Here is a 20,224-nt window from a genome sequence, read left to right as displayed (position 1 = left end):
AAATATGAGAAGGTGGATTTTTTAATGCTTTTGTTCAAGATGTTTGGTTGTTGAGGTAGAACAGTTGGTTAAAGGTTGCTTAATAGTGGACTACTCTAGCAAGTAAGGTCAATTACTTCTAGTGTAGTTCATAGACTAGTTATGTTAATATTGGTGGTCATTTGATCCCCTTGTGAAAATGCAGGACTAGGTGATGTTCCTTAGGTAATTTGTGATCTGAGAAAAACCAACAGTCCATTGTCTTGGCCGGTTAGCTCAGCTGGTTAGAGCGTGGTGCTAATAACGCCAAGGTCGCGGGTTCGATCCCCGTACGGGCCATTACCACAGTTTTCAATGTTAGCAAGAAAGATGGTGCTCCTGACCTAAACTGCAGTTGAAAACATGTTTTTGCTCCCTAAGAGGAGGGCTATAACCCAGTCACTGCTGGAAACAATAGACAGCACCCAGCATCTGGCTGTGTGGTCACACTGGAGAATGCGGGCATCGATCCCGCTACCTCTCGCATGCTAAGCGAGCGCTCTACCACTTGGGCTAATTCCCCTTAGCACACTGGCTCAGTGGGTTGTAAAAATTTTTATTCTGTGCATTAGACAAGCAGTGCATTAGACAAGGGTAACAGTGCTCTTCAAGAGCGGATCATGCAACTTTCATACTCAAGTGTAAGACTAAGATTACATGTTCACTCAAATTTGAGTCCTACAAATGACCTCATCTAACTGCATGCCCTTCAACCCCCTCTTCAGTTGCAGCAATTTGATGTTTGGTTGTTGAGGTAGAACCGTTGGTTAAAGGTTGCTTAACAGTGGTCTATTCTAGCAGATGCTTGGGTTTTGTCACCCCAATTGTAAAAGAAACAGGAGGGAGGCTCAGGAGCTTACAGCATGGTTCACACTTTTAGAACTGACTGTGGAATTTTCATGTCAGTGTGTCAAAATATGAGAAGGTGGAATTTTAAATGCTTTTGTTCATGATGTTTGGTTGTTGAGGTAGAACAGTTGGTTAAAGGTTGCTTAATAGTGGACTATTCTAGCAGATGCTTGGGTTTTAACACCCCAATTGTAACAAAACAGTAGGGAAGCTCAGGAGCTTACAGAATGGCTCACACTTTTAGAACTGACTGTGGAATTTTCATGTCAGTGTGTCAAAATATGAGAAGGTGGATTTTTTAATGCTTTTGTTCAAGATGTTTGGTTGTTGAGGTAGAACAGTTGGTTAAAGGTTGCTTAATAGTGGACTATTCTAGCAGATGCTTGGGTTTTAACACCCCAATTGTAACAAAACAGTAGGGAAGCTCAGGAGCTCACAGAATGGCTCACACTTTTAGAACTGACTGTGGAATTTTCAAGTCAGTGTGTCAAAATATGAGAAGGTGGATTTTTTAATGCTTTTGTTCAAGATGTTTGGTTGTTGAGGTAGAACAGTTGGTTAAAGGTTGCTTAATAGTGGACTACTCTAGCAAGTAAGGTCAATTACTTCTAGTGTAGTTCATAGACTAGTTATGTTAATATTGGTGGTAATTTGATCCCCTTGTGAAAATGCAGGACTAGGTGATGTTCCTTAGGTAATTTGTGATCTGAGAAAAACCAACAGGCCATTGTCCTGGCCGGTTAGCTCAGCTGGTTAGAGCGTGGTGCTAATAACGCCAAGGTCGCGGGTTCGATCCCCGTACGGGCCATTACCACAGTTTTCAATGTTAGCAAGAAAGATGGTGCTCCTGACCTAAACTGCAGTTGAAAACATGTTTTTGCTCCCTAAGAGGAGGGCTATAACCCAGTCACTGCTGGAAACAATAGACAGCACCCAGCGTCTGGCTGTGTGGTCACACTGGAGAATGCGGGCATCGATCCCGCTACCTCTCGCATGCTAAGCGAGCGCTCTACCACTTGAGCTAATTCCCCTTAGCACACTGGCTCAGTGGGTTGTAAAATTTTTTATTCTGTGCATTAGACAAGCAGTGCATTAGACAAGGGTAACAGTGCTCTTCAAGAGCGGATCATGCAACTTTCATACTCAAGTGTAAGACTAAGATTACATGTTCACTCAAATTTGAGTCCTACAAATGACCTCATCTAACTGCATGCCCTTCAACCCCCTCTTCAGTTGCAGCAATTTGATGTTTGGTTGTTGAGGTAGAACCGTTGGTTAAAGGTTGCTTAACAGTGGTCTATTCTAGCAGATGCTTGGGTTTTGACACCCCAATTGTAAAAGAAACAGGAGGGAGGCTCAGGAGCTTACAGCATGGTTCACACTTTTAGAACTGACTGTGGAATTTTCATGTCAGTGTGTCAAAATATGAGAAGGTGGAATTTAAAATGCTTTTGTTCATGATGTTTGGTTGTTGAGGTAGAACAGTTGGTTAAAGGTTGCTTAATAGTGGACTATTCTAGCAGATGCTTGGGTTTTAACACCCCAATAGTAACAAAACAGTAGGGAAGCTCAGGAGCTTACAGAATGGCTCACACTTTTAGAACTGACTGTGGAATTTTCATGTCAGTGTGTCAAAATATGAGAAGGTGGATTTTTTAATGATTTTGTTCAAGATGTTTGGTTGTTGAGGTAGAACAGTTGGTTAAAGGTTGCTTAATAGTGGACTACTCTAGCAAGTAAGGTCAATTACTTCTAGTGTAGTTCATAGACTAGTTATGTTAATATTGGTGGTCATTTGATCCCCTTGTGAAAATGCAGGACTAGGTGATGTTCCTTAGGTAATTTGTGATCTGAGAAAAACCAACAGTCCATTGTCTTGGCCGGTTAGCTCAGCTGGTTAGAGCGTGGTGCTAATAACGCCAAGGTCGCGGGTTCGATCCCCGTACGGGCCATTACCACAGTTTTCAATGTTAGCAAGAAAGATGGTGCTCCTGACCTAAAATGCAGTTGAAAACATGTTTTTGCTCCCTAAGAGGAGGGCTATAACCCAGTCACTGCTGGAAACAATAGACAGCACCCAGCGTCTGGCTGTGTGGTCACACTGGAGAATGCGGGCATCGATCCCGCTACCTCTCGCATGCTAAGCGAGCGCTCTACCACTTGGGCTAACTCCCCTTAGCACACTGGCTCAGTGGGTTGTAAAATTTTTTATTCTGTGCATTAGACAAGCAGTGCATTAGACAAGGGTAACAGTGCTCTTCAAGAGCGGATCATGCAACTTTCATACTCATGTGTAAGACTAAGATTACATGTTCACTCAAATTTGAGTCCTACAAATGACCTCATCTAACTGCATGCCCTTCAACCCCCTCTTCAGTTGCAGCAATTTGATGTTTGGTTGTTGAGGTAGAACCGTTGGTTAAAGGTTGCTTAACAGTGGTCTATTCTAGCAGATGCTTGGGTTTTGACACCCCAATTGTAAAAGAAACAGGAGGGAGGCTCAGGAGCTTACAGCATGGTTCACACTTTTAGAACTGACTGTGGAATTTTCATGTCAGTGTGTCAAAATATGAGAAGGTGGAATTTTAAATGCTTTTGTTCATGATGTTTGGTTGTTGAGGTAGAACAGTTGGTTAAAGGTTGCTTAATAGTGGACTATTCTAGCAGATGCTTGGGTTTTAACACCCCAACTGTAACAAAACAGTAGGGAAGCTCAGGAGCTTACAGAATGGCTCACACTTTTAGAACTGACTGTGGAATTTTCATGTCAGTGTGTCAAAATATGAGAAGGTGGATTTTTTAATGCTTTTGTTCAAGATGTTTGGTTGTTGAGGTAGAACAGTTGGTTAAAGGTTGCTTAATAGTGGACTACTCTAGCAAGTAAGTTCAATTACTTCTAGTGTAGTTCATAGACTAGTTATGTTAATATTGGTGGTCATTTGATCCCCTTGTGAAAATGCAGGACTAGGTGGTGTTCCTTAGGTAATTTGTGATCTGAGAAAAACCAACAGTCCATTGTCTTGGCCGGTTAGCTCAGCTGGTTAGAGCGTGGTGCTAATAACGCCAAGGTCGCGGGTTCGATCCCCGTACGGGCCATTACCACAGTTTTCAATGTTAGCAAGAAAGATGGTGCTCCTGACCTAAACTGCAGTTGAAAACATGTTTTTGCTCCCTAAGAGGAGGGCTATAACCCAGTCACTGCTGGAAACAATAGACAGCACCCAGCGTCTGGCTGTGTGGTCACACTGGAGAATGCGGGCATCGATCCCGCTACCTCTCGCATGCTAAGCGAGCGCTCTACCACTTGGGCTAACTCCCCTTAGCACACTGGCTCAGTGGGTTGTAAAATTTTTTATTCTGTGCATTAGACAAGCAGTGCATTAGACAAGGGTAACAGTGCTCTTCAAGAGCGGATCATGCAACTTTCATACTCAAGTGTAAGACTAAGATTACATGTTCACTCAAATTTGAGTCCTACAAATGACCTCATCTACCTGCATGCCCTTCAACCCCCTCTTCAGTTGCAGCAATTTGATGTTTGGTTGTTGAGGTAGAACCGTTGGTTAAAGGTTGCTTAACAGTGGTCTATTCTAGCAGATGCTTGGGTTTTGACACCCCAATTGTAAAAGAAACAGGAGGGAGGCTCAGGAGCTTACAGCATGGTTCACACTTTTAGAACTGACTGTGGAATTTTCATGTCAGTGTGTCAAAATATGAGAAGGTGGAATTTTAAATGCTTTTGTTCATGATGTTTGGTTGTTGAGGTAGAACAGTTGGTTAAAGGTTGCTTAATAGTGGACTATTCTAGCAGATGCTTGGGTTTTAACACCCCAATTGTAACAAAACAGTAGGGAAGCTCAGGAGCTTACAGAATGGCTCACACTTTTAGAACTGACTGTGGAATTTTCATGTCAGTGTGTCAAAATATGAGAAGGTGGATTTTTTAATGCTTTTGTTCAAGATGTTTGGTTGTTGAGGTAGAACAGTTGGTTAAAGGTTGCTTAATAGTGGACTACTCTAGCAAGTAAGGTCAATTACTTCTAGTGTAGTTCATAGACTAGTTATGTTAATATTGGTGGTCATTTGATCCCCTTGTGAAAATGCAGGACTAGGTGATGTTCCTTAGGTAATTTGTGATCTGAGAAAAACCAACAGTCCATTGTCTTGGCCGGTTAGCTCAGCTGGTTAGAGCGTGGTGCTAATAACGCCAAGGTCGCGGGTTCGATCCCCGTACGGGCCATTACCACAGTTTTCAATGTTAGCAAGAAAGATGGTGCTCCTGACCTAAACTGCAGTTGAAAACATGTTTTTGCTCCCTAAGAGGAGGGCTATAACCCAGTCACTGCTGGAAACAATAGACAGCACCCAGCGTCTGGCTGTGTGGTCACACTGGAGAATGCGGGCATCGATCCCGCTACCTCTCGCATGCTAAGCGAGCGCTCTACCACTTGAGCTAATTCCCCTTAGCACACTGGCTCAGTGGGTTGTAAAATTTTTTATTCTGTGCATTAGACAAGCAGTGCATTAGACAAGGGTAACAGTGCTCTTCAAGAGCGGATCATGCAACTTTCATACTCAAGTGTAAGACTAAGATTACATGTTCACTCAAATTTGAGTCCTACAAATGACCTCATCTAACTGCATGCCCTTCAACCCCCTCTTCAGTTGCAGCAATTTGATGTTTGGTTGTTGAGGTAGAACCGTTGGTTAAAGGTTGCTTAATAGTGGACTATTCTAGCAGATGCTTGGGTTTTAACACCCCAATTGTAACAAAACAGTAGGGAAGCTCAGGAGCTTACAGAATGGCTCACACTTTTAGAACTGACTGTGGAATTTTCATGTCAGTGTGTCAAAATATGAGAAGGTGGATTTTTTAATGCTTTTGTTCAAGATGTTTGGTTGTTGAGGTAGAACAGTTGGTTAAAGGTTGCTTAATAGTGGACTATTCTAGCAGATGCTTGGGTTTTAACACCCCAATTGTAACAAAACAGTAGGGAAGCTCAGGAGCTTACAGAATGGCTCACACTTTTAGACCTGACTGTGGAATTTTCATGTCAGTGTGTCAAAATATGAGAAGGTGGAATTTTAAATGCTTTTGTTCAAGATGTTTGGTTGTTGAGGTAGAACAGTTGGTTAAAGGTTGCTTAATAGTGGACTATTCTAGCAGATGCTTGGGTTTTAACACCCCAATTGTAACAAAACAGTAGGGAAGCTCAGGAGCTTACAGAATGGCTCACACTTTTAGACCTGACTGTGGAATTTTCATGTCAGTGTGTCAAAATATGAGAAGGTGGATTTTTTAATGCTTTTGTTCAAGATGTTTGGTTGTTGAGGTAGAACAGTTGGTTAAAGGTTGCTTAATAGTGCACTACTCTAGCAAGTAAGGTCAATTACTTCTAGTGTAGTTCATAGACTAGTTATGTTAATATTGGTGGTCATTTGATCCCCTTGTGAAAATGCAGGACTAGGTGATGTTCCTTAGGTAATTTGTGATCTAAGAAAAACCAACAGTCCATTGTCTTGGCCGGTTAGCTCAGCTGGTTAGAGCGTGGTGCTAATAACGCCAAGGTCCCCGTACGGGCCATTACCACAGTTTTCAATGTTAGCAAGAAAGATGGTGCTCCTGACCTAAACTGCAGTTGAAAACATGTTTTTGCTCCCTAAGAGGAGGGCTATAACCCAGTCACTGCTGGAAACAATAGACAGCACCCAGCGTCTGGCTGTGTGGTCACACTGGAGAATGCGGGCATCGATCCCGCTACCTCTCGCATGCTAAGCGAGCGCTCTACCACTTGGGCTAATTCCCCTTAGCACACTGGCTCAGTGGGTTGTAAATTTTTTTATTCTGTGCATTAATTCAATTCAATTCAATTTTATTTGTATAGCGCTTTTAGCAATTTTCATTGCCGCAAAGCAGCTTTACATAGTCAAAAGAATTATTTAAGTTTGTATGAAATGTGAATTTGTATGAATCAAAATGGTCAGTTTGTCCCTGGTGAGCAAGCCGAGGGCGACAGTGGCAAGGAAAAACTCCCTGAGATTGTAATAGGAAGAAACCTTGAGAGGAACCAGACTCAACAGGGAACCCATCCTCATTTGGGTGAAACAGAAAGAGTAAATGATCTGCATTTATACAGTGTGTAGGGTGGGAGGCAGTTCAGCTATAATAGCTGATGTTAATTGATGTTAATATGGAGTCCAGGTAGTTATTGAAGACCCAGGTAGACTTGTAAGAAGTTCCAGTCATGAACTATCGAACTGTCAAGTCCCCAGAGAAACAGTTGCCAACACCAGTCAAGGCCAGAACCATTTTCTAGGTGGAGAGAATCATTCCCAGACACCAGACGCATCCCAGAGAGACACACGGGGCATCCATGTGACGAGATCTTCAGCCAGAAGCGGGGCACCAGGATGGGTCAGACAGGTCCGGAGGGCAGAGGGAGTCTGGATCACTGGCAGCTCAGGAACGACATGTGTAGCTCGACAGAGAGAGAGAGAAAGAGTGAAAGGGGGGGACAGGAGGAGAGAGGAAAAAGAAAGAGGGGGGGAAAGAGAAGAAGAGGAGAGATGGCAGTTAGGTATGGTCACAGTCACACAATGTATAATGTGAATGTATATTAACTGTAGAGTGCAAGCAGAGACTCCGGCAGGACTAACTATGACAGCATAACTAAAAGGGAGAGCCAGAAGGAAACACAAACATGAGGGCTTCCTGACATGTAAAGCAAACAATCACCTCACCGTCAGCAAACCTGAGTGATCAATGAGAGTGAGGAAGACAGCATCCAAACATACCAGTTCACCATAATACTCTACGTCCATGAGTCCCCCAGATCTGCTCCTTTACCTATGGCAAATCTATTTATAAAAATGCTTGGCTAAATAAATAGGTTTTTAGCCTGGACTTAAACACTGAGACTGTGTCTGAGTCCCGAACACTATTTGGAAGACTATTCCATAACTTTGGGGCTTTATAAGAAAAAGCTCTGCCCCCAGCTGTATTTTTCATAATACGCGGTACTGACAAGCAGCCTGCATCCTTTGATCGAAGTAGGCGTGGCGGATCGTAAGACACTAGCATTTCGCTCAGGTACTGCGGCGCGAGACCATTTAATGCTTTATATGTCAAGAGTAGTATTTTAAAATCAATGCGAAATTTCACAGGGAGCCAATGGAGTGAAGATAAGATAGGGGTGATGTGCTCATATCTTCTGGTTCTGGTGAGGACTCTCGCTGCTGCATTCTGGACTAGCTGAAGCTTATTTATGCATCTAGCTGAACAACCAGACAGTAAGGCATTACAATAGTCCAACCTAGAGGTGATAAAAGCATGAACTAGTTTTTCTACGTCGTTTGGCGACAATAAATTTCTTATTCTGGCAATATTTCTGAGGTGAAAGAATGCTATCCTGGTAATATTATCTACATGTGCTTCAAATGAAAGGCTGGAATCAATAATCACACCAAGGTCTTTCACTGTTGCATTTGATGGAACAGAAAGGCCATCTAAAGTTACGGTGTGATCTAAAATTTTACTCCTAGCTGTATGCGGTCCTATGACTAGAACTTCTGTCTTATCCGGATTTAGCAGAAGGAAGTTAATTAGCATCCAATTTCTTATGTCCTGCACACATTGCTCAATTTTAGTAAGCTGTTTTTTCTCATCAGGTTTTGCTGAGACATATAACTGTGTATCGTCAGCATAACAATGAAAACTAATACCATGCTTACGGATTATGTTGCCCAGAGGAAGCATGTAAAGGGAAAAAAGCAGTGGACCTAAAACTGAACCCTGCGGAACGCCAAACTCCACTAGAGAACATGCAGAATAATCACCATTTAAGTCTACATACTGATAACGATGGGTCAGATAGGATCTGAGCCAGGAGAGGGCTGTACCCTTAATTCCCACTACATTTTCTAATCTGTGAAGAAGAATAGCGTGATCAACAGTGTCAAAAGCTGCACTGAGGTCAAGTAATACAAGCATAGTTACACAACCCTGATCAGAGGCCAATAGAATGTCATTTACTACTTTAACGAGCGCTGTCTCTGTACTGTGATGAGGCCTAAATCCTGACTGATACAGTTCATGTATGCCATTTCTATGTATATATGAGCATAGCTGCTCCGCTACTATCTTTTCCAGGATCTTAGAGATAAAGGGGAGGTTTCATATTGGTCTGTAACTGGACAGCTGACAGGGGTCGAGGTCAGGTTTCTTAATTATTGGTTTGATAACTGCTAATTTAAAAGATTTTGGAACATATCCAATGCTGAGTGAAGAATTAATTATTCTCAACAGGGGTTCTATTATTGCTGGTACTATCTGTTTAAGAAAATGTGTCGGTACAGGATCTAATATACAGGTTGATGAATTTGAAGAAGAGATGAGTGAAATTAGTTCATTCTCTTCAAGGGGAGTAAAGTATTCTAGGTTCTGGTCTGACATGGCTAGATTAACATCTGCATCAATTACATTGTTCGGTTTCAAAACCTCAATTTTATGCCTAATATTTACAATTTTATTATTAAAAAAGTTCATGAAGTCCTCACTATTGCATGATGTTGTTGTGGAGATTTCTGCAGTGGTCTTATTTCTGGTTAATTTGGCTACAGCATTAAATAAGAATCTAGGATTATTTTTGTTATTTTCTATAAGAGTGGAGAGATATGTTGATCTAGCTACACTAAGAGCTTTTCTATAGTTCAGGATGCTCTCCTTCCATGCTATTTGAAATACTAGTAATTTAGTTTGACGCCATTTACGTTCTAATTTCCGAGCGGTCTGTTTTAGAGTGCGCGTGTGATCGTTATACCAGGGAGCAAGTTTTTTATCTCTAATAATTTTTCTCTTAACTGGAGCTACATTATCTAGGGTATAGCGAAATGTCGACTCTAAATATTCAGTCGCCTGATCGAGTTCTGTGGGGTCAGACGGTGATCTAATTGTAGTTGGGAACTCTGGGAGATTACTGATAAAACTCTGTTTGGTAGTTGATGTGAATGTACGTTTTATACGGTAGCGCGGCGCTGTGTGTACATTATTATTGTGACACACTTGAATTGAGACAAGATAGTGATCTGAGATAACTTCAGATAGTGGTATTGTGAATAAATTTTTTATACTTAATCCAAATAATATTATTAAATCTAAAGTGTGACCTGCTTTATGAGTGGGTCCTACTACACACTGATTTACTCCTACCGAGTCCAGTATAGACATAAATGCAGTTCTCAGAGGGTCTTCTGGGTTTTCAAAATGAATATTAAAATCTCCAGCAATTAACATTTTGTCTACAGAAACGACTAGGTTTGAGAGGAAATCTGCAAATTCACTAAGAAATTGCGAGTACGGCCCTGGAGACAACAGGTGCATTAGACAAGGGTAACAGTGCTCTTCAAGAGCGGATCATGCAACTTTCATACTCAAGTGTAAGACTAAGATTACATGTTCACTCAAATTTGAGTCCTACAAATGACCTCATCTAACTGCATGCCCTTTAACCCCCTCTTCAGTTGCAGCAATTTGATGTTTGGTTGTTGAGGTAGAACCGTTGGTTAAAGGTTGCTTAACAGTGGTCTATTCTAGCAGATGCTTGGGTTTTGACACCCCAATTGTAAAAGAAACAGGAGGGAGGCTCAGGAGCTTACAGCATGGTTCACACTTTTAGAACTGACTGTGGAATTTTCATGTCAGTGTGTCAAAATATGAGAAGGTGGAATTTTAAATGCTTTTGTTCATGATGTTTGGTTGTTGAGGTAGAACAGTTGGTTAAAGGTTGCTTAATAGTGGACTATTCTAGCAGATGCTTGGGTTTTAACACCCCAATTGTAACAAAACAGTAGGGAAGCTCAGGAGCTTACAGAATGGCTCACACTTTTAGAACTGACTGTGGAATTTTCATGTCAGTGTGTCAAAATATGAGAAGGTGGATTTTTTAATGCTTTTGTTCAAGATGTTTGGTTGTTGAGGTAGAACAGTTGGTTAAAGGTTGCTTAATAGTGGACTACTCTAGCAAGTAAGGTCAATTACTTCTAGTGTAGTTCATAGACTAGTTATGTTAATATTGGTGGTCATTTGATCCCCTTGTGAAAATGCAGGACTAGGTGATGTTCCTTAGGTAATTTGTGATCTGAGAAAAACCAACAGTCCATTGTCTTGGCCGGTTAGCTCAGCTGGTTAGAGCGTGGTGCTAATAACACCAAGGTCGCAAGTTCAATCCCCGTATGGGCCATTGCCACAGTTTTCAATGTTAGCAAGAAAGATGGTGCTCCTGACCTAAACTGCAGTTGAAAACAAGTTTTTGCTCCCTAAGAGGAGGGCTATAACCCAGTCACTGCTGGAAACAATAGACAGCACCCAGCGTCTGGCTGTGTGGTCACACTGGAGAATGCGGGCATCGATCCCGCTACCTCTCGCATGCTAAGCGAGCGCTCTACCACTTGAGCTAATTCCCCTTAGCACACTGGCTCAGTGGGTTGTAAAATTTTTTATTCTGTGCATTAGACAAGCTGTGCATTAGACAAGGTTACCAGTGCTCTTCAAGAGCGGATCATGCAACTTTCATACTCAAGTGTAAGACTAAGATTACATGTTCACTCGAATTTGAGTCCTACAAATGACCTCATCTAACTGCATGCCTTTCAACCCCCTCTTCAGTTGCAGCAATTTGATGTTTGGTTGTTGAGGTAGAACCGTTGGTTAAAGGTTGCTTAACAGTGGTCTATTCTAGCAGATGCTTGGTTTTTAACACCCCAATTGTAACAGAAACAGGAGGGAGGCTCAGGAGCTTACAGCATGGTTCACACTTTTAGAACTGACTGTGGAATTTTCATGTCAGTGTGTGAAAAAATATGAGAAGGTGGATTTTTTAATGCTTTTGTTCAAGATGTTTGGTTGTTGAGGTAGAACATTTGGTTAAAGGTTGCTTAATAGTGCACTACTTTAGCAAGTAAGGTCAATTACTTCTAGTGTAGTTCCTAGACTAGTTATGTTAATATTGGTGGTCATTTGATCCCCTTGTGAAAATGCAGAACTAGGTGATGTTCCTTAGGTAATTTGTGATCTGAGAAAAACCAACTGTCCATTGTCTTGGCCGGTTAGCTCAGCTGGTTAGAGCGTGGTGCTAATAACGCCAAGGTCGCGGGTTCGATCCCCGTACGGGCCATTACCACAATTTTCAATGTTAGCAAGAAAGATGGTGCTCCTGACCTGAACTGCAGTTGAAAACATGTTTTTGCTCCCTAAGAGGAGGCCTATAACCCAGTCACTGCTGGAAACAATAGACAGCACCCAGCGTCTGGCTGTGTGGTCACACTGGAGAATGCGGGCATCGATCCCGCTACCTCTCGCATGCTAAGCGAGTGCTATTCTGTGCATTAGACAAGCAGTGCATTAGACAAGGTTAACAGTGCTCTTCAAGAGCGGATCATGCAACTTTCATACTCAAGTGTAAGACTAAGATTACATGTTCACTCAAATTTGAGTCCTACAAATGACCTCATCTAACTGCATGCCCTTCAACCCCCTCTTCAGTTGCAGCAATTTGATGTTTGGTTGTTGAGGTAGAACCGTTGGTTAAAGGTTGCTTAACAGTGGTCTATTCTAGCAGATGCTTGGGTTTTGACACCCCAATTGTAAAAGAAACAGGAGGGAGGCTCAGGAGCTTACAGCATGGTTCACACTTTTAGAACTGACTGTGGAATTTTCATGTCAGTGTGTCAAAATATGAGAAGGTGGAATTTTAAATGCTTTTGTTCATAATGTTTGGTTGTTGAGGTAGAACAGTTGGTTAAAGGTTGCTTAATAGTGGACTATTCTAGCAGATGCTTGGGTTTTAACACCCCAATTGTAACAAAACAGTAGGGAAGCTCAGGAGCTTACAGAATGGCTCACACTTTTAGAACTGACTGTGGAATTTTCAAGTCAGTGTGTCAAAATATGAGAAGGTGGATTTTTTAATGCTTTTGTTCAAGATGTTTGGTTGTTGAGGTAGAACAGTTGGTTAAAGGTTGCTTAATAGTGGACTACTCTAGCAAGTAAGGTCAATTACTTCTAGTGTAGTTCATAGACTAGTTATGTTAATATTGGTGGTCATTTGATCCCCTTGTGAAAATGCAGGACTAGGTGATGTTCCTTAGGTAATTTGTGATCTGAGAAAAACCAACAGTCCATTGTCTTGGCCGGTTAGCTCAGCTGGTTAGAGCGTGGTGCTAATAACGCCAAGGTCGCGGGTTCGATCCCCGTACGGGCCATTACCACAGTTTTCAATGTTAGCAAGAAAGATGGTGCTCCTGACCTAAACTGCAGTTGAAAACATGTTTTTGCTCCCTAAGAGGAGGGCTATAACCCAGTCACTGCTGGAAACAATAGACAGCACCCAGCGTCTGGCTGTGTGGTCACACTGGAGAATGCGGGCATCGATCCCGCTACCTCTCGCATGCTAAGCGAGCGCTCTACCACTTGGGCTAATTCCCCTTAGCACACTGGCTCAGTGGGTTGTAAAAATTTTTATTCTGTGCATTAGACAAGCAGTGCATTAGACAAGGGTAACAGTGCTCTTCAAGAGCGGATCATGCAACTTTCATACTCAAGTGTAAGACTAAGATTACATGTTCACTCAAATTTGAGTCCTACAAATGACCTCATCTAACTGCATGCCCTTCAACCCCCTCTTCAGTTGCAGCAATTTGATGTTTGGTTGTTGAGGTAGAACCGTTGGTTAAAGGTTGCTTAACAGTGGTCTATTCTAGCAGATGCTTGGGTTTTGTCACCCCAATTGTAAAAGAAACAGGAGGGAGGCTCAGGAGCTTACAGCATGGTTCACACTTTTAGAACTGACTGTGGAATTTTCATGTCAGTGTGTCAAAATATGAGAAGGTGGAATTTTAAATGCTTTTGTTCATGATGTTTGGTTGTTGAGGTAGAACAGTTGGTTAAAGGTTGCTTAATAGTGGACTATTCTAGCAGATGCTTGGGTTTTAACACCCCAATTGTAACAAAACAGTAGGGAAGCTCAGGAGCTTACAGAATGGCTCACACTTTTAGAACTGACTGTGGAATTTTCATGTCAGTGTGTCAAAATATGAGAAGGTGGATTTTTTAATGCTTTTGTTCAAGATGTTTGGTTGTTGAGGTAGAACAGTTGGTTAAAGGTTGCTTAATAGTGGACTATTCTAGCAGATGCTTGGGTTTTAACACCCCAATTGTAACAAAACAGTAGGGAAGCTCAGGAGCTCACAGAATGGCTCACACTTTTAGAACTGACTGTGGAATTTTCAAGTCAGTGTGTCAAAATATGAGAAGGTGGATTTTTTAATGCTTTTGTTCAAGATGTTTGGTTGTTGAGGTAGAACAGTTGTTTAAAGGTTGCTTAATAGTGGACTACTCTAGCAAGTAAGGTCAATTACTTCTAGTGTAGTTCATAGACTAGTTATGTTAATATTGGTGGTCATTTGATCCCCTTGTGAAAATGCAGGACTAGGTGGTGTTCCTTAGGTAATTTGTGATCTGAGAAAAACCAACAGTCCATTGTCTTGGCCGGTTAGCTCAGCTGGTTAGAGCGTGGTGCTAATAACGCCAAGGTCGCGGGTTCGATCCCCGTACGGGTCATTACCACAGTTTTCAATGTTAGCAAGAAAGATGGTGCTCCTGACCTAAACTGCAGTTGAAAACATGTTTTTGCTCCCTAAGAGGAGGGCTATAACCCAGTCACTGCTGGAAACAATAGACAGCACCCAGCGTCTGGCTGTGTGGTCACACTGGAGAATGCGGGCATCGATCCCGCTACCTCTCGCATGCTAAGCGAGCGCTCTACCACTTGGGCTAACTCCCCTTAACTCAGTGGGTTGTAAAATTTTTTATTCTGTGCATTAGACAAGCAGTGCATTAGACAAGGGTAACAGTGCTCTTCAAGAGCGGATCATGCAACTTTCATACTCAAGTGTAAGACTAAGATTACATGTTCACTCAAATTTGAGTCCTACAAATGACCTCATCTAACTGCATGCCCTTCAACCCCCTCTTCAGTTGCAGCAATTTGATGTTTGGTTGTTGAGGTAGAACCGTTGGTTAAAGGTTGCTTAACAGTGGTCTATTCTAGCAGATGCTTGGGTTTTGACACCCCAATTGTAAAAGAAACAGGAGGGAGGCTCAGGAGCTTACAGCATGGTTCACACTTTTAGAACTGACTGTGGAATTTTCATGTCAGTGTGTCAAAATATGAGAAGGTGGAATTTTAAATGCTTTTGTTCATGATGTTTGGTTGTTGAGGTAGAACAGTTGGTTAAAGGTTGCTTAATAGTGGACTATTCTAGCAGATGCTTGGGTTTTAACACCCCAATTGTAACAAAACAGTAGGGAAGCTCAGGAGCTTACAGAATGGCTCACACTTTTAGAACTGACTGTGGAATTTTCATGTCAGTGTGTCAAAATATGAGAAGGTGGATTTTTTAATGCTTTTGTTCAAGATGTTTGGTTGTTGAGGTAGAACAGTTGGTTAAAGGTTGCTTAATAGTGGACTACTCTAGCAAGTAAGGTCAATTACTTCTAGTGTAGTTCATAGACTAGTTATGTTAATATTGGTGGTCATTTGATCCCCTTGTGAAAATGCAGGACTAGGTGATGTTCCTTAGGTAATTTGTGATCTGAGAAAAACCAACAGTCCATTGTCTTGGCCGGTTAGCTCAGCTGGTTAGAGCGTGGTGCTAATAACGCCAAGGTCGCGGGTTCGATCCCCGTACGGGCCATTACCACAGTTTTCAATGTTAGCAAGAAAGATGGTGCTCCTGACCTAAACTGCAGTTGAAAACATGTTTTTGCTCCCTAAGAGGAGGGCTATAACCCAGTCACTGCTGGAAACAATAGACAGCACCCAGCGTCTGGCTGTGTGGTCACACTGGAGAATGCGGGCATCGATCCCGCTACCTCTCGCATGCTAAGCGAGCGCTCTCTCACTTGGGCTAACTCCCCTTAGCACACTGGCTCAGTGGGTTGTAAAATTTTTTATTCTGTGCATTAGACAAGCAGTGCATTAGACAAGGGTAACAGTGCTCTTCAAGAGCGGATCATGCAACTTTCATACTCATGTGTAAGACTAAGATTACATGTTCACTCAAATTTGAGTCCTACAAATGACCTCATCTAACTGCATGCCCTTCAACCCCCTCTTCAGTTGCAGCAATTTTATGTTTGGTTGTTGAGGTAGAACCGTTGGTTAAAGGTTGCTTAACAGTGGTCTATTCTAGCAGATGCTTGGGTTTTGACACCCCAATTGTAAAAGAAACAGGAGGGAGGCTCAGGAGCTTACAGCATGGTTCACACTTTTAGAACTGACTGTGGAATTTTCATGTCAGTGTGTCAAAATATGAGAAGGTGGAATTTTAAATGCTTTTGTTCATGATGTTTGGTTGTTGAGGTAGAAGAGTTGGTTAAAGGTTGCTTAATAGTGGACTATTCTAGCAGATGCTTGGGTTTTAACACCCCAATTGTAACAAAACAGTAGGGAAGCTCAGGAGCTTACAGAATGGCTCACACTTTTAGAACTGACTGTGGAATTTTCATGTCAGTGTGTCAAAATATGAGAAGGTGGATTTTTTAATGCTTTTGTTCAAGATGTTTGGTTGTTGAGGTAGAACAGTTGGTTAAAGGTTGCTTAATAGTGGACTACTCTAGCAAGTAAGGTCAATTACTTCTAGTGTAGTTCATAGACTAGTTATGTTAATATTGGTGGTCATTTGATCCCCTTGTGAAAATGCAGGACTAGGTGATGTTCCTTAGGTAATTTGTGATCTGAGAAAAACCAAGAGTCCATCGTCTTGGCCGGTTAGCTCAGCTGGTTAGAGCGTGGTGCTAATAATGCCAAGGTCGCGGGTTCGATCCCCGTACGGGCCATTACCACAGTTTTCAATGTTAGCAAGAAAGATGGTGCTCCTGACCTAAACTGCAGTTGAAAACATGTTTTTGCTCCCTAAGAGGAGGGCTATAACCCAGTCACTGCTGGAAACAATAGACAGCACCCAGCGTCTGGCTGTGTGGTCACACTGGAGAATGGGGGCATCGATCCCGCTACCTCTCGCATGCTAAGCGAGCGCTCTACCACTTGAGCTAATTCCCCTTAGCACACTGGCTCAGTGGGTTGTAAAATTTTTTATTCTGTGCATTAGACAAGCAGTGCATTAGACAAGGGTAACAGTGCTCTTCAAGAGCGGATCATGCAACTTTCATACTCAAGTGTAAGACTAAGATTACATGTTCACTCAAATTTGAGTCCTACAAATGACCTCATCTAACTGCATGCCCTTCAACCCCCTCTTCAGTTGCAGCAATTTGATGTTTGGTTGTTGAGGTAGAACCGTTGGTTAAAGGTTGCTTAACAGTGGTCTATTCTAGCAGATGCTTGGGTTTTGACACCCCAATTGTAAAAGAAACAGGAGGGAGGCTCAGGAGCTTACAGCATGGTTCACACTTTTAGAACTGACTGTGGAATTTTCATGTCAGTGTGTCAAAATATGAGAAGGTGGAATTTTAAATGCTTTTGTTCATAATGTTTGGTTGTTGAGGTAGAACAGTTGGTTAAAGGTTGCTTAATAGTGGACTATTCTAGCTGATGCTTGGGTTTTAACACCCCAATTGTAACAAAACAGTAGGGAAGCTCAGGAGCTTACAGAATGGCTCACACTTTTAGACCTGACTGTGGAATTTTCATGTCAGTGTGTCAAAATATGAGAAGGTGGATTTTTTAATGCTTTTGTTCAAGATGTTTGGTTGTTGAGGTAGAACAGTTGGTTAAAGGTTGCTTAATAGTGGACTACTCTAGCAAGTAAGGTCAATTACTTCTAGTGTAGTTCATAGACTAGTTATGTTAATATTGGTGGTCATTTGATCCCCTTGTGAAAATGCAGGACTAGGTGATGTTCCTTAGGTAATTTGTGATCTGAGAAAAACCAACAGTCCATCGTCTTGGCCGTTTAGCTCAGCTGGTTAGAGCGTGGTGCTAATAATGCCAAGGTCGCGGGTTCGATCCCCGTACGGGCCATTACCACAGTTTTCAATGTTAGCAAGAAAGATGGTGCTCCTGACCTAAACTGCAGTTGAAAACATGTTTTTGCTCCCTAAGAGGAGGGCTATAACCCAGTCACTGCTGGAAACAATAGACAGCACCCAGCGTCTGGCTGTGTGGTCACACTGGAGAATGCGGGCATCGATCCCGCTACCTCTCGCATGCTAAGCGAGCGCTCTACCACTTGAGCTAATTCCCCTTAGCACACTGGCTCAGTGGGTTGTAAAATTTTTTATTCTGTGCATTAGACAAGCAGTGCATTAGACAAGGGTAACAGTGCTCTTCAAGAGCGGATCATGCAACTTTCATACTCAAGTGTAAGACTAAGATTACATGTTCACTCAAATTTGAGTCCTACAAATGACCTCATCTAACTGCATGCCCTTCAACCCCCTCTTCAGTTGCAGCAATTTGATGTTTGGTTGTTGAGGTAGAACCGTTGGTTAAAGGTTGCTTAACAGTGGTCTATTCTAGCAGATGCTTGGGTTTTGACACCCCAATTGTAAAAGAAACAGGAGGGAGGCTCAGGAGCTTACAGCATGGTTCACACTTTTAGAACTGACTGTGGAATTTTCATGTCAGTGTGTCAAAATATGAGAAGGTGGAATTTTAAATGCTTTTGTTCATAATGTTTGGTTGTTGAGGTAGAACAGTTGGTTAAAGGTTGCTTAATAGTGGACTATTCTAGCAGATGCTTGGGTTTTAACACCCCAATTGTAACAAAACAGTAGGGAAGCTCAGGAGCTTACAGAATGGCTCACACTTTTAGAACTGACTGTGGAATTTTCATGTCAGTGTGTCAAAATATGAGAAGGTGGATTTTTTAATGCTTTTGTTCAAGATGTTTGGTTGTTGAGGTAGAACAGTTGGTTAAAGGTTGCTTAATAGTGGACTACTCTAGCAAGTAAGGTCAATTACTTCTAGTGTAGTTCATAGACTAGTTATGTTAATATTGGTGGTCATTTGATCCCCTTGTGAAAATGCAGGACTAGGTGATGTTCCTTAGGTAATTTGTGATCTGAGAAAAACCAACAGTCCATCGTCTTGGCCGGTTAGCTCAGCTGGTTAGAGCGTGGTGCTAATAACGCCAAGGTCGCGGGTTCGATCCCCGTACGGGCCATTACCACAGTTTTCAATGTTAGCAAGAAAGATGGTGCTCCTGACCTAAACTGCAGTTGAAAACATGTTTTTGCTCCCTAAGAGGAGGGCTATAACCCAGTCACTGCTGGAAACAATAGACAGCACCCAGCGTCTGGCTGTGTGGTCACACTGGAGAATGCGGGCATCGATCCCGCTACCTCTCGCATGCTAAGCGAGCGCTCTACCACTTGAGCTAATTCCCCTTAGCACACTGGCTCAGTGGGTTGTAAAATTTTTTATTCTGTGCATTAGACAAGCAGTGCATTAGACAAGGGTAACAGTGCTCTTCAAGAGCGGATCATGCAACTTTCATACTCAAGTGTAAGACTAAGATTACATGTTCACTCAAATTTGAGTCCTACAAATGACCTCATCTAACTGCATGCCCTTCAACCCCCTCTTCAGTTGCAGCAATTTGATGTTTGGTTGTTGAGGTAGAACCGTTGGTTAAAGGTTGCTTAACAGTGGTCTATTCTAGCAGATGCTTGGGTTTTGACACCCCAATTGTAAAAGAAACAGGAGGGAGGCTCAGGAGCTTACAGCATGGTTCACACTTTTAGAACTGACTGTGGAATTTTCATGTCAGTGTGTCAAAATATGAGAAGGTGGAATTTTAAATGCTTTTGTTCATAATGTTTGGTTGTTGAGGTAGAACAGTTGGTTAAAGGTTGCTTAATAGTGGACTATTCTAGCAGATGCTTGGGTTTTAACACCCCAATTGTAACAAAACAGTAGGGAAGCTCAGGAGCTTACAGAATGGCTCACACTTTTAGAACTGACTGTGGAATTTTCAAGTCAGTGTGTCAAAATATGAGAAGGTGGATTTTTTAATGCTTTTGTTCAAGATGTTTGGTTGTTGAGGTAGAACAGTTGGTTAAAGGTTGCTTAATAGTGGACTACTCTAGCAAGTAAGGTCAATTACTTCTAGTGTAGTTCATAGACTAGTTATGTTAATATTGGTGGTCATTTGATCCCCTTGTGAAAATGCAGGACTAGGTGATGTTCCTTAGGTAATTTGTGATCTGAGAAAAACCAACAGTCCATTGTCTTGGCCGGTTAGCTCAGCTGGTTAGAGCGTGGTGCTAATAACGCCAAGGTCGCGGGTTCGATCCCCGTACGGGCCATTACCACAGTTTTCAATGTTAGCAAGAAAG

The 20,224-nt window shown here is 42.1% G+C and overlaps 17 non-coding genes across 17 annotated transcripts; 12 read left to right on the top strand and 5 right to left on the bottom strand.

Annotated features, from left to right (window-relative positions):
* The first annotated feature begins 244 nt into the window (after window positions 1–244).
* Window positions 245–318, top strand: trnai-aau (transfer RNA isoleucine (anticodon AAU)). Its single transcript has one exon. It is a non-coding gene; the product is annotated as a tRNA-Ile (tRNA).
* A 1,283-nt stretch (window positions 319–1,601) lies between these two features.
* On the top strand, window positions 1,602–1,675 carry trnai-aau (transfer RNA isoleucine (anticodon AAU)). The gene has a single exon. It is a non-coding gene; the product is annotated as a tRNA-Ile (tRNA).
* A 150-nt stretch (window positions 1,676–1,825) lies between these two features.
* On the bottom strand, window positions 1,826–1,898 carry trnaa-agc (transfer RNA alanine (anticodon AGC)). Its single transcript has one exon. It is a non-coding gene; the product is annotated as a tRNA-Ala (tRNA).
* An 847-nt stretch (window positions 1,899–2,745) lies between these two features.
* trnai-aau (transfer RNA isoleucine (anticodon AAU)) lies at window positions 2,746–2,819 on the top strand. The gene has a single exon. It is a non-coding gene; the product is annotated as a tRNA-Ile (tRNA).
* A 1,070-nt stretch (window positions 2,820–3,889) lies between these two features.
* trnai-aau (transfer RNA isoleucine (anticodon AAU)) lies at window positions 3,890–3,963 on the top strand. The gene has a single exon. It is a non-coding gene; the product is annotated as a tRNA-Ile (tRNA).
* Window positions 3,964–5,033: 1,070 nt separating this feature from the next.
* Window positions 5,034–5,107, top strand: trnai-aau (transfer RNA isoleucine (anticodon AAU)). Its single transcript has one exon. It is a non-coding gene; the product is annotated as a tRNA-Ile (tRNA).
* Window positions 5,108–5,257: 150 nt separating this feature from the next.
* trnaa-agc (transfer RNA alanine (anticodon AGC)) lies at window positions 5,258–5,330 on the bottom strand. Its single transcript has one exon. It is a non-coding gene; the product is annotated as a tRNA-Ala (tRNA).
* A 5,925-nt stretch (window positions 5,331–11,255) lies between these two features.
* trnaa-agc (transfer RNA alanine (anticodon AGC)) lies at window positions 11,256–11,328 on the bottom strand. The gene has a single exon. It is a non-coding gene; the product is annotated as a tRNA-Ala (tRNA).
* Window positions 11,329–11,964: 636 nt separating this feature from the next.
* trnai-aau (transfer RNA isoleucine (anticodon AAU)) lies at window positions 11,965–12,038 on the top strand. Its single transcript has one exon. It is a non-coding gene; the product is annotated as a tRNA-Ile (tRNA).
* Window positions 12,039–13,051: 1,013 nt separating this feature from the next.
* Window positions 13,052–13,125, top strand: trnai-aau (transfer RNA isoleucine (anticodon AAU)). The gene has a single exon. It is a non-coding gene; the product is annotated as a tRNA-Ile (tRNA).
* Window positions 13,126–14,408: 1,283 nt separating this feature from the next.
* On the top strand, window positions 14,409–14,482 carry trnai-aau (transfer RNA isoleucine (anticodon AAU)). Its single transcript has one exon. It is a non-coding gene; the product is annotated as a tRNA-Ile (tRNA).
* A 1,062-nt stretch (window positions 14,483–15,544) lies between these two features.
* On the top strand, window positions 15,545–15,618 carry trnai-aau (transfer RNA isoleucine (anticodon AAU)). Its single transcript has one exon. It is a non-coding gene; the product is annotated as a tRNA-Ile (tRNA).
* A 1,070-nt stretch (window positions 15,619–16,688) lies between these two features.
* On the top strand, window positions 16,689–16,762 carry trnai-aau (transfer RNA isoleucine (anticodon AAU)). Its single transcript has one exon. It is a non-coding gene; the product is annotated as a tRNA-Ile (tRNA).
* Window positions 16,763–18,056: 1,294 nt separating this feature from the next.
* trnaa-agc (transfer RNA alanine (anticodon AGC)) lies at window positions 18,057–18,129 on the bottom strand. The gene has a single exon. It is a non-coding gene; the product is annotated as a tRNA-Ala (tRNA).
* Window positions 18,130–18,976: 847 nt separating this feature from the next.
* Window positions 18,977–19,050, top strand: trnai-aau (transfer RNA isoleucine (anticodon AAU)). The gene has a single exon. It is a non-coding gene; the product is annotated as a tRNA-Ile (tRNA).
* Window positions 19,051–19,200: 150 nt separating this feature from the next.
* trnaa-agc (transfer RNA alanine (anticodon AGC)) lies at window positions 19,201–19,273 on the bottom strand. The gene has a single exon. It is a non-coding gene; the product is annotated as a tRNA-Ala (tRNA).
* An 847-nt stretch (window positions 19,274–20,120) lies between these two features.
* trnai-aau (transfer RNA isoleucine (anticodon AAU)) lies at window positions 20,121–20,194 on the top strand. The gene has a single exon. It is a non-coding gene; the product is annotated as a tRNA-Ile (tRNA).
* The last annotated feature ends 30 nt before the right edge of the window (window positions 20,195–20,224 follow it).

This window comes from Clarias gariepinus, unplaced genomic scaffold, assembly GCF_024256425.1.
Source record: "Clarias gariepinus isolate MV-2021 ecotype Netherlands unplaced genomic scaffold, CGAR_prim_01v2 scaffold_29, whole genome shotgun sequence".
Classification (NCBI taxonomy): Eukaryota; Metazoa; Chordata; class Actinopteri; order Siluriformes; family Clariidae; genus Clarias; species Clarias gariepinus.
Note: the sequence above shows the minus strand (reverse complement) of the source record. Positions and strands in the feature narration are given on the sequence as shown.